The sequence below is a fragment of the Onychostruthus taczanowskii genome, unplaced genomic scaffold (assembly GCF_017590055.1).
Source record: "Onychostruthus taczanowskii isolate IOZ18803 unplaced genomic scaffold, ASM1759005v1 scaffold21, whole genome shotgun sequence".
In the NCBI taxonomy this organism is placed as follows: domain Eukaryota; kingdom Metazoa; phylum Chordata; class Aves; order Passeriformes; family Passeridae; genus Onychostruthus; species Onychostruthus taczanowskii.
The window spans coordinates 12,935,150-12,947,600 of NW_024499351.1; the positions used below are offsets into that span (position 1 = coordinate 12,935,150).

The following is a 12,451-nucleotide window of genomic DNA, read 5'->3' on the forward strand; positions in this document are numbered from 1 at the left end:
AACCTCAACCTAAATATTTGAAGAACTGAGTGCAAAGACATGAATTTATTTTCTTGACTGAACTATTGGCTTGTTGATCTGCTGGCATTACCTCCACACCAAGGTCCTTCCCCAGCATGCGACTTGCTATAGTACACCCATAGAGCACAGCATCCTTCCAGCTAGAAAGCTGATCTTTCCTCTTGCCTTTTGGTCTATTTCTTGTGATAAGTGGCTTCCCCTCTCTTCAGTTATTTAGTAACTCAAGCTCAAATTTTGGTCCTCAGAGGCACTCCCTCCAACCTAGAGAATTGCTTTCTTTGGTTCGGAGTGGTTGGTTAGAAGGTGCAGACAGAGCTCATTTCTGAGATACTCTTAAGTGCTGGTTTCTCTCTATCAAATGAACAAGACAGAACTCCTACCCTAGGTGAATCCAATCACAGCGTTAAAGTGGGGGTTTGGGATCTTGTTTTGTTTTCACTTGGACATCCTCTTTCACACAGAGGTTTCTGAGCTGCTATGAAAATCATTTCTTTCAAGGGCACTTCTACTATGAACAGCTTTCAGGGAAATGGATGACTTGGTGGTTGCATGCTGGGATCTGATGATTGTGAAGTGTTCACCATGTCATCACAATATTGCAATTTAAGCTGAGGTGAACTCTTAGCTGTAGGACTGTTCTGGTAGATACAGGAAATGTGTCTCTCAATATTGATATGGATATGAAATGTGCTGCGGGAATTAAGAGGAGTTAATGCTGCTATTAGTAGGCCCTGTAGGAGATGAATTGTTTCCTTATCGTGCATGACCTCCTAAAAATGTAGAAAATTTTTTCCTGTGTTTGAGATCTCAGCATGAACAGGATAGTGTAAGACCTTGTGGACTCACTCCTGTCTAAGGAACTGTTTTTTTCCTTGCAAACAAAACAATGTTCCTTAAAAATACTTCCCACACCAACTCCCTTTTCTAGACATGCATTTCTTAATTTGTTTAATTCTGAGGTTATCCCAGTGGAGCTTTTTATGATTAATAGCTGATGACACTGTAAACCCAGCAGTAAGAACATTTCCTGGGCAGTAGCCATGCTTCTTACAGGCTGTGTTTGACTGTTGTTAGGGTATGGACAGAACAAGCACTGGGGAAGAGTTCACCCAGAAGAGTATCTCATTGATATGGACTCAGTGTTTGCTTTGTACATCTGCTAGTTTGTCTTTTCAGGGGTTTGGAGACAGATACATTTCTCTGTACAATTTTATCTGTTTTAAGCATTCACTACTGTAGTGTGATACACCCTTTGCCTGTAACACGAATGACTGGGAGAAGGGGAGGAAGTAAAACATGAGGATTCCATTGTATTAATGCCATTTTCATGTTGAATTTACTAGTACAACAGCCAATAGTTAAAATCTAGTGATAGGCTTCCAGTTCTGTGCAAATCATTGGGTTTGTATATAAAGTTTTTCTTCTTGGGTTTGCCACCCAAACCAAATACTTAGTTGGTCTTGATTTTTCAGAGCTTCTGACTTTTTTCAGTTCCCTCTGCTGGAAAAAGTTTTATGAAAATTGAGATTGCTTCCTTGTTCAAATGGGTTTTTGGGCAGGAAAAGGGGCAAATGCTGCTGCTTCTTGTTACTTAAAAGATTTTGGTACTGGTTGGCTGTGGCTCTTCTTCAGTTAGTAGAAAATGTGAATAACAGCAATTTCAGCCTTTCTTGCAATGGGACATTTTCTTGCATGTCACCAGGGCAGTAGAGCCAACACCTCAACTTGTACAGGGCAATGTATGATTGCTTACTGTGTTTATTTGTATGTATTCCATCCATAAATTTAAGATATAAGATAAACAAAAATTATTGGTTAAAGTAAGTTTTAAATGCACCCTTTCCAAAGGGTGAGACAAACTGCAGCAGGTGATGATTTGGATAAAACTCTGTACAGGCTATTGAATAAGTCAGTGCTATTCAAAACTAGAGACAACAAGACAATATTGGTACATGTACTGCAAAGACATACATCACTGGACATAATGTTTGCAACCCTGAAGGGATAAACATGTTCCTTTCTCTGATAGAGGGTAGGTTTCTCTTCTATTTGTGTACAATGGGCCATCTTTATGAATCATGTCTGACGACTGTGAATCCGGATCAAGTAGTGGTTTAGAAGCAGGTTGGGTTGTTTTGTTGAATTTTTAGAGGTTTTTTCCCAGTTGTGTGCAGCTGTGGTGGGGAGCTGAGGGAATTTTATACTGCAATCAAGTTTTCTGTGGAGTGTGCTCCAAGTTTTGTCAACAAGCTAAAAGTAGGTGGGTTCAGAAGCTGAAAGAACTTGCTGTATTTTCAGGCAGACTGTTGACTTGCTGTAGACACTTAGAAGTCTGGAGAAGACTACCCAACTTTTGCTGCATCTTCTCGGCAGCTTTCTTTGGGTATCTGAGCATACATTTAAAAATGACCTATGCTTGTGAAAGGGCAGTGTGTTAGAGGTCAGTTACAGTTCTAGGAAGTCTCCCCTAGATGTACTTCAGAACTTAAAACTTAATCATGAGCTTTAAAGGGTCTTGATGTGGACATGACCTTTTGCCATGAGAATCTGGGAGACTAGAGCTAGCTATTGGCAGTTCAAGGATGGAAGGAGGGAGGGTTGACAGTTGGCACAGGCACTGCACTCTTGTGTATCAAATGCTCTAGACCACATGGATCGGCATTGCTTTGTAGATAAGAACCTCACATTTGTGTATTTTAAGGGAGGTCTCCCTGCCCCTTCTTTTACTGCACTCTTTTCCACATAAAAAGAGCACCTACTGACTATGCAAGGAAGGTGGCTGGTTTTAGCTAGTGTTTTCTTCTCAGATCCTCATAACTGATCACTGCCTGTGTCACTCAGAGCATCAGTTCTGTAGAATTTGAGTCAAATATAGAGGAAGCCTTGTTCACTTTACTGCAATGAAACTTGACAGCCCCAAAACCTAAAGCAGTACGTCACGCCTCTGAAACCAGCCTTCAGTGTTGGTGTAAAGTCTCCTCCTGAAAATATTGAAGCAGCCAGAAAATATATTTTATCTGGATGTCACTTAAAAATACACACAGAAACAACCCAAAATCTTTGAGCAAAGCTCTTTCTAAATATCCGTTCTTCATGAAGACATGTTAGGTTAAAAGTTCAGCAGTTTCACCAAGCTTCTGGCTTGGAGTTCAAACCTACTTGCGTAATGTTGAGGTTTCAGGGCATTGAACCCAGAGTATCCCTGGTCAGAATGTTGAAGAAAAATAAAAATACTGGAATAAAATGCTGTATATGACCTTTTCTTAACTTGATTTTCTACAGGGAATTTATTTTTGGTGCCAAATTGACAACTCTGCAATCTGGATAGTTTAAAAAGTAGGTATAGAAAATCAATGACATTTTCACCCTGTCTGTGCCTTGACCTATGGGACCCATCTCCAAGATGGAGTGAGCATAAAACCCTGAGAACCAGTCCCTTTGTGAATGCATCTACTGGCTGTTTCTTCCATTAGTGGATCTCTAAAGAAGGTTTTTAACCATCATCCATGTTGGTGGCTTTTCAGTCTGTGGAACAGAACTGAGAGCCACCATTTTTATTACGTATGGATTTGCAGGGACACGTAGAAGCACACTGTGCTTTAGCTGGGGCACTAAGCAGGGAAGTGGCAGCTCTGGAACCTGGATTTCCCAGGTGGCATTGATGAACACTACTTTTGAAGAGATTCAGTGCCACCCACAAAAATCAAGTAAAAGTCCAAATGGTCTCTCTGTTGGGTTTTCCCCTGTTACATGCATTTGCTATAGAGACTGAATTGCTTTTTCCAGTGTGTGGCATTTAGGAAACTTTTACCAGTGCAGGTAATTGATTTGCCTGTCAGTAGTGAAGACAGTACTTGTACACCTACATCTGTGGTTAGTTTCCAGTGGGCATATTTCTAGTGAAGTTGAGTTTTGAAGTCCCATAGTGGCCCTGATCAAAGTGTTAGAATGGAAATCATTTTTTTATGCTATGATGACAACAGATGAAATTTTATTATACTAATTGTCTGAATAAGAAAACAGCACTTCACATGGAAATAATTGGACCTTTACCATTTGTTTGTTTTTCTTGGAGCACCCTGGCAGTTCTTATGGAGTATTTCTCTCTCAGTAGAGGCACTCTAATGCCCTCAGCTGCTTATTTTGTCTGGAAAATTCAAGCACCCAGGATAACGGTAACATTTTGACTCCCAAATCCCTTGGCAAAATAGTTACATCATGTCTGGAAATAATTGGGCAATGACAGAATGGAAAAATTACAATGACTGAAACAAGACCAGGACGCTCTTAGTAATGGGATTTTGTGTGTTCATTCTTCTCAACATGGCAGTAGTGTTACTGGGAAACTCTGGATTGACTCCCTTTGTAACTAAACCCCGCTCTTTCCCATAGAAATATTGGAGAGATTTAAAGTTCCTAGATCAAGATTTAATACTAATCTAAAGTGCTAATGTGCTTTACTCATATTCCTGATCTTATGGAATAGAAGATAGAGTGGGGCACCTTATTCTACAGATCACTCAATCCTTGCCTTCTTTACTGATCAAAAATGTTGCTCTGGGGTATGGCTGTTTCATCCTTGGGACCTGCTCTTATTAGATTAAACTGACAGACATTAGAGTCAGTGTCATACAATGACTTTAAGGGCATTTCATACCATATGACCTGTAAAAGGCTCAGGAATTCATCTTCCTGTAGAGGAAAATAGTTGTCTTCTGCATTGAAGCTGAAGAAGAGATGTGCTGATTCTGGCTGTCCTTGTGTGTGCCTGCTTAACTGATGTCACCATGATCTATTTAATCTTCAGTCTATGATTTCCTATTTTGAATAAAAGCTTCATCTTGCACTCCAACTTCCACGGCACTTTTTCCTGTGAAATTGCATCACTGTGTTGTACCCATCACCCACAGAAAGTAAAGAAAATTGAGAGTCTGACTTGGGCTCTGCTGTCTAGGTCTGCAGCTTCTAGAAAAGGAAGTTCAGACACACTCTGAGTAGCACAGACACAAATTGGAATTATAGCCTTGTCCTGAATTCATGGCCTAGAATTACGGTATAATTTTGTCAAGCCTTAAAAAATAATATCTTTAGAATGTGAATGATTTCAAAATTAAAATCTGTGGATTGTAGAGAGTGTTTCAAAATACTTGCTGCTTCATGGTCTTATCCTTAGTCAGAATTGGGTCTCGGGGTGCCATCTTTGGTGGGGTTTGTGGGATTTTTTCCCTATGTTTTCTTTTATGCAGTGTAGTTCCCATTGGCTCTTACAGCCACAGCAATTTGATGAACAAGGACATTATAAACCAACCCATTTAGTGAAGCCAATGCTGTGGTAGGGGAAATCGCTGCATAAATTCCATTATTTTATAAAGAATAAATTTATCCATGCAGGATTTGTGGACACTGCTAAATGCTGTCTCTACAGCAGCATCATTATGGGGGGTGAACATGTTGTGCCCTGGCCAGCTCCCAGCCAGGTGATTACCTTTTTGCAGGCCTACTGCTTTTATTCCTGTTTGTTCACAGTCTGTTTGGCACTGTGAAATAACTGGTTTAAGCAGAAGAGTAAGACCCTACACGGGAGAACCTACAACCTCAGTGCCACAGCTAGGACAATAAAGTAAAATACAGCCAAAATAAAACAAATGTGAAATGTGATACAGTCTTTGCAGCTTGTGTCATGCACTGGGTGTCTCTTTAGAAGTATTTTTATCTTCAATATCTGCCTTAAAAAAAGGGTCTAATAGTGTGAGCATAGGAAGTGGCTACAGGAAGCCATTTCAATTCTAACTGTTGTCATTCAAAAAATGAGACTATTGCAATGAAACAGTGAAATAGTAGAGAATAAAACTAAAACTGGTAGGAAAAAAAGAAAGGGAGAACTAAGACTACAAACAGCTTTTTTTTTTTCTTAATAGAAGTGGGTGGGTAATCTTTGGTGAGGTATATGAATACAACAAATGTGGTTCATGGTCAAGAAGACAAGAAAATTTATCTTGGTAGCAGTGACTTTCTGACTGAGAAGGAAGTGAAGGGCATGTGTAAATGTTACTGAAACTGCAGTGCTGCAACACCAGAGAACTTGGAAGTGCTATGGGGAGGGGTAAGGAGAGAAGGACAGGACTCCACACTCGTTCATGCAAACCAGAAAGGTTGATTGTTTTTAGGCAGTATGCAATCCTGTTCATTCCACCAGCATGGTAGTTTGAATTGCTGGCAAGCATGCCTCAGTGAGGAATTGATAAATTAGGATTGAAATCTGCAGTACAGTCAGACACTAAGGAGATGAGGGACATACGTATCCTGGATAAACAGTTAGGCTGTGAGTTTTACTTGTTTTGTTTGCAGTCTAAGCTGCATGGTCGTATCACCATTCAGAAATGTGAAAAATGCATAGATTTACTTGTATATAAATGAGATGCAAGAATATAATTAAGACTCAGCATTTGATGTCTAGGAGAGCAGATTACTTTTGACTGTGCACATTCCTGTGTGAAGCCATAGGAAACTATGACACAGTGATAGTACCTTTGCAAAAATAAAATAACTTCTTACCAGGTAAAAGAATGAATAGGTTGTTTGGTCAGCTCACTTAAGCATAGAAAATTATTAATCTGTACTTCATTAAAGCGTGAGAAATAGGTGTAAAGAAATACTTAGTTATTACTAACCAGGTTCATGACACTGACTTTAACTGCTTTGTTGCTCTCTTTGCTTTGTGTTTTGAATCTTGACTCTTCTTTTAAAATAGTTTTCCTATGAATACAGTTTGGATAGATTAATGATTAGGAGAAACACAAAGAACCTGCAGGTATATTTTTTCCTGTTTTCTTTTTTTTGGTTGTTGGTTTTGTTTATTTTTCTGTAGAGTTATTTTTCCCCTCATTCTTAGATGAAGGCAGAGAAAGTGTTTCAAATTAAAATTTCAGAAGAGAAGTTTCTTACAGTTCTTTAGCTTTCTTTTTTTGTTGTTGTTGTTCTGTGTTGATAAGTGGGTATAAGGTGAGACGTAGTGGATTTGTGGGTATTAACAGACTAACGTTAGTGGTCATTAGTCACCCAGCACATCCTGAGCATCCTTAAAGTATTAAAAATAAAGAGATTTTTGACAGACATGTTGCAGTAAGTAGGTTCACAGATACAGTTACACCTGACAGCCTTCAAATAGCCCTTGCCTTTTCTCTTACCTCAGGACTTATTTCTGAGGCAAATAAATGAAAAAAAATGAAATAAATAAATATATATGTAATAGGAGAAAATCCTTAGGTTTATGGAATGCTTTGAAATTATCAACCGTCTTAGTTTTAATGGGAAGGTGTGTAAAACAAATGAGAAGTGAGTTTCTGGACTGTCTTTCAAAGTTCTCATAAACACCAAGAGCTCTGCACTCTTGTTTCCATGTGTTGGAGGAAGGAAAATCCATGAACTGGCTTCAAAATACACAGCATTATTTGAGCTGCCCTCTCTCTTGTGGTGGAAACTTAAGTGTGGGCCATGATTGGTATTGAGTAGCCACTGCTGCACAGGACGCTGCTCTTTTCCAGATCGCATCCAGTAATCTGTTGATTTGTTTTGGGTCCGATATCTTCCTGTCCAACATAACAGGCAGGTGTCCATGGATCTTCAGGAAGCTGCCCTGAAAAATAAGATTTTAACTTTCTGGATTTTAAGACGTTGGGGCTTTTTGTTGCTGTTTTGTGCACTGGAGACCAGGAGGCTCCTTAGTATGGTGACAAATCCAAGCCAAAGGAGTTGGGTTATTATTACATGTGCAACAAACGGATTGCTTGTCATCTTCCTTTCCCCATCCCCCCTGCTGCAATTGCCATATAGTGCATCTGACATCTGTCACATTACATGTGACATCCATGGAAAATTCCCATGGTAATTAAATCATGCCATGAAGCTCATCATTTCACCATCTGTGTACTGAAGAAGCAATGTGGCCCAGGGAACTGAGCACAGGATCAGTAGGAATCTCTTTCCCTTTATCCAGTGTCTACATTCAGGCTGTTTTGAGCATGATTCTTATTTTCTCCATTTCATCATCAGTAAGTGATGATCTAGGGAGCTGTTTTAATACTGGGAAGTTCTCATGGTTTATTATTTAATAGTTTAATAATCTGGAGTCTTAACTTGAATTTGGGGGTTGTGGGTGAGTTGGTTTGTGTTCTAAACAACTCTGACTTCAGATTTTTTTTCTACATCAGTGATCACACATTACATGGATATGTTTTATCCTGCCATAGACAAAGATAGATAAATTACAGGGAAATGGAAATTATTAACTTTATTTCCTTTCTTGTTAGCATAAACTAGTGTAGGGCAGTGATTCTTCATCATACGTTTAGTCCCATGCTCCCCACTCAGGTGAGAGCTATGGCTACATCCACAATTGTGTGTCTATTGATGATCCGTAGATATACAGCTCTGAATGTGTTTACCATTAATGCTTCCTTATGTTGTGAACCGTTTTTGCATGACTGTGTGTGTTTAGTTACCCACTGAGTTCTTTCTTCCCTTTATCCAAAGGCGGTGATACACAAATAATTTTCTCTATTTCAGTTACAGTTATGCTCTGGCTGTCAGGTGTGTTGAAGGACAGAAGAGTGAGATAAAATCTACAATAATCAGCTGTCTTGCACAGGAGAGCTGCTGGCAGAGCAGTTGTTTCAGGTGTCTTACTTTTAGTGGAATGTTGCTTATTTAGCATATGTTGGCATGAAAATTACTGTCTCTGAGATGAGAATGAACAGAAGAGTGAGGTTTATGAAGCAATTTAGAAAGCAATTGAAAGAGGATCCTTGTGTGCAGTTAGCATGGATCTGATTCCATGTGGCTAAAACTTCTGATAAGTGTTGAAAAAATTGCATTAGCTAAATTACGTTTGGTGTCTGGGCCAAATGGTTTAGAAATGAACACGTACGCCCTGTCAGAGGAAGAGGACGTTGTTATAATTAGACCTTGGGCAGAGTTCCAGGCTGTGACTCCTGACCTGAGCCGAACCTCAGATGGGGCTGGGAAGCAGGAGAGGGATTGCTGTGAGGAGCGGGTGTGTGGTTAGATGTTGAAATGACAGCAACTGGTTTGTGTTGTGTAAAAGGGCAAAACAGTAGAACTGAGAAGAGCTGTGGGAGGGAGTTATGTGCAATAGTGGGATTCTCTCCAGAGAGAAATTTCCTATTGATTCTCACTGGGGGTATATGTGTATATATATATGTATAGAAATATGTAATTACACATTTCACTTTTACTTGCCTAAAGTTGAGAGGCAATAGAACTTTTATTAGAACAAAACCCCCACTTTTTGTTATTTTCATAATTTTTTAATGTCAGCTTTGCTGTCAATTTCCACTCAGAAAAATGGAAGCTGCTCTTTACTTCATTTTCATTGTTGTCTCCCAACCTTCTCATTATTTGGAAACACATTTTTCCCAGATTTGATTCTTGAGAAAGGAAAGGCAAAAAAGAGAGAAAGGAAAGAAAAAGTTTATTAACTTGGAGATAATTAGAAAATGCTTATTTTGTTGATCACCAACACAAATAAAGAAGTTTCAATTAGTTATTAAATAGCATAAACAGTGCAACTTACATGATTCTGAAGGACATCTACTTTACTGGCAGGTTTAATTTTAGAGAGAACAGTGCTCCAACTTAGAAATTTCTTTCATTCACTCCTTCAGTGATTTGATTCTAAAATATCTGTGCTGGATCCCTCTGTAGCAGTTCTCAGTTGTTCTTATTTTGAAAGCATCTAGACACCTCACCTATCCACACAATTACAGTGTGAAAGCAGTACAAAAGTGTTATTTTACCCTTCTATGTTAGTATGAATTTCATGCCTGCTGCTTATAGATGGACCTGGAAAATGCCAGTGTTAGGAGTATGAATTGTGCGATGGAATAATGCTTTGTTAAATCCAGCTCACTCTTCATGTGAGCTCTGCACAGTTTTGCAGGGTAGTAAAAATTAAGTAGCCTTGAGATTCACACGTGTGGATCCCAAGGAACTGCAGATTCTGTCAAAAAAATCACAGTAACAAACATTGGCTTGGGTATTTCTCAGCATTGTGGATGAAGAAAGCCTCGAGCCTGACAAGCTCTTAAATGAACCTGCTTAAGATGAAAGTCAAGTAATGAAATTCCAGTGGAGGATAACCTGTGGTAGCCAGACCAGGGCTGTACTTACCCTGTAGAAAACGCTGAGCTTCACATCCATTCACGTAGTTCTCATTTCCTGGTAAGGTACCTCTTTTGGTGAAGTTTATACCAGTCTTGACCTGAGCTCATAAAGGACGTTGTTATGGTCCTATCACTCCAATTGCTCAGCCAGTTTTTCCGAGGAGGATCCATGGCCAAGAGAATGCTGGTCCTTTTGTGGTTGGAAGCCTTTAGACAGAGGGCCAGAGCTTGGTTGAAACTGAATTGATGCAAATGTAGCTGTATTGCATGTAAATCAGGTTTGTCTCATTGAATTCAGTTCCTTCCAAAAGAGAGTTTTGTCAAACTAATTGGTTTTAATCTCAGTCATGACCAGGTTGCCTTAAAGGGCATTGCACTTGGAATATAATACTTGAGAAGATGGTCTGTAGTGTACAAGTTTAAGTTCCAAGGCATTATTGTGAAATCTTTTAGCAGCTGAATCTCTTAAGTGTCCACTATTGAGAGGAAATACAAATTGCCATGCACATCATTGTGATAGATTTGAGGGCATTTTGGTTTTGCTGATGGAAGCTGTGTCAATGACCAGTTCAGTTTTAGGCTGACCTTTGGCATCTCCTAGTGAGAACCCAATGTTTTCATGAATGGGCTTTTGAAGCCAGCAACATCCTGCTCTAGTGAATCCTGCTGGGACATAAAACCCTTGCAGAGCTGGCATGGAGAGCAAAGCAAAGTAGGCATGCCAGAAGACAGTACTTTTTACCAGCTTGCTTTTCTTTCAGCTGCATGAGGGTTGCAGCTGATGCCCCTTCTAATGCATAAGAGAATGTGCTGGATAAATTAATCGCAGCATAGAGTAGGACAGGTGATTGCTGCCCAGCACATAGTGCCATAAGGGTAGAGGTTTGGATGGTCTGGACCTTTTTTTTGGCTTTTGTTTGTTGCTTAGGTTGGTTTTTTGTTTTTTGTTGTTTTTTTTTTTTTTTAAGCGAGCATGCCAATTTCTGCACAAAACATCCCTGGAGAGCTGGCTGTGCTCTGTATGTTAAGTCCCACTATGTAACTGCTGTCCTGAAGGTGCTTTTCCTTGCACAGCTACTCAGTCTCTATGAAAGCTCAAAGCAGCCTTGTTCTGGCAAGCAAACAGACCAAAGCATTGTAGGGCAGGTTAGGGCAGCAGCTGCTCTGATGACAAAGCTCAGCTGTGTTGTTGCTGATACAGCACCCAGCATCCTGTGGTTTGGTTCACCTGCCACCTCCCTCCTGCTCCCCTGCCCTGTGCCCAGGGAGACCAGCTTCACAACAAGCTTTAATTATTTACTCTCAAAGGATATGGCTTATTCTGCAGATTAAGTGAAAAAGTGAAGTCCTTAAAAATATAACACAAATAAGCCCCTGAGCTGTCAAACAACAAGTCCCTTAAAAGGGCAAAATATGTGGCTCTCTGTGCACTGCACAGATCCCTCCTTTCAAACTGCTGGCAGGAGACTTCCTGTTTGGATGGGCTGCTCACAAATGGTGTTGTGTGGTAGCAAAATCAGTCACTTCCCAGCTTCTCCTTCAGGCCTCCTTCTGCCTCCCTTTATACTCCTGATACCAAAGCCAGGTCCTGTCCAGATGGGATCTGGCAGCTGAAATGTAAATCTGAATATGTGCATTAGTACTGTGCTGTTTCTTCCTTGAATACATAAAGCAGCCCAAACTACTTACATGTGTTTGAAAATGGGATGGACAAAACGGTCCTACAGAGATAGTCCTGGCTGTGAAGGAATAAGTGAATGTTGGTCATCTTGCTCTGCAGTGGTGGAAGATTGATGATTGTTTCTTGTTCATTTTATTTTGATCAAATGATATACATTTGGAAGATTCTTCCATGTGTTCTGGGTAAATTCTCCCGTATATGCTTTTCTGCTTCTGATAGTTTATTTCCTTTATTGTAGTAGTGAGAAAAAGGCCAATACCAGCATTCTGTGGTAGCACTCAGCCTTGCTTCTGAACATTGCTGATAAATCTAGCTGCTGGGAAATTACAGATTGAGTTTGTAAAACCGTTTCAGGAAAGGTTTTACAGAGTAGCGATTCTACACTGCCATGGAAGAACATGTTAATGCCATAGAAAGGCCTAGCTACCTTATCTAGCTTGAGTGTTTATTTTGCTCTTTTGGGTATCAGATCCTTCTGTCCTCTTCCATCTGTTACTCCAGTGACAGCCACTGTAACTGCACAGAGCTGCACAGATTCAACTATCCTTTTTATCATCTAATGTCTGTT

The 12,451-nt window shown here is 39.9% G+C and overlaps 1 protein-coding gene across 3 annotated transcripts in view; it reads left to right on the forward strand.

Moving 5' to 3' along the window:
- The window catches only part of DAAM2 (dishevelled associated activator of morphogenesis 2), a 202,651-nt gene that overhangs the window by 69,901 nt on the left and 120,299 nt on the right, over positions 1-12,451 (forward strand). The window lies entirely within an intron of this gene.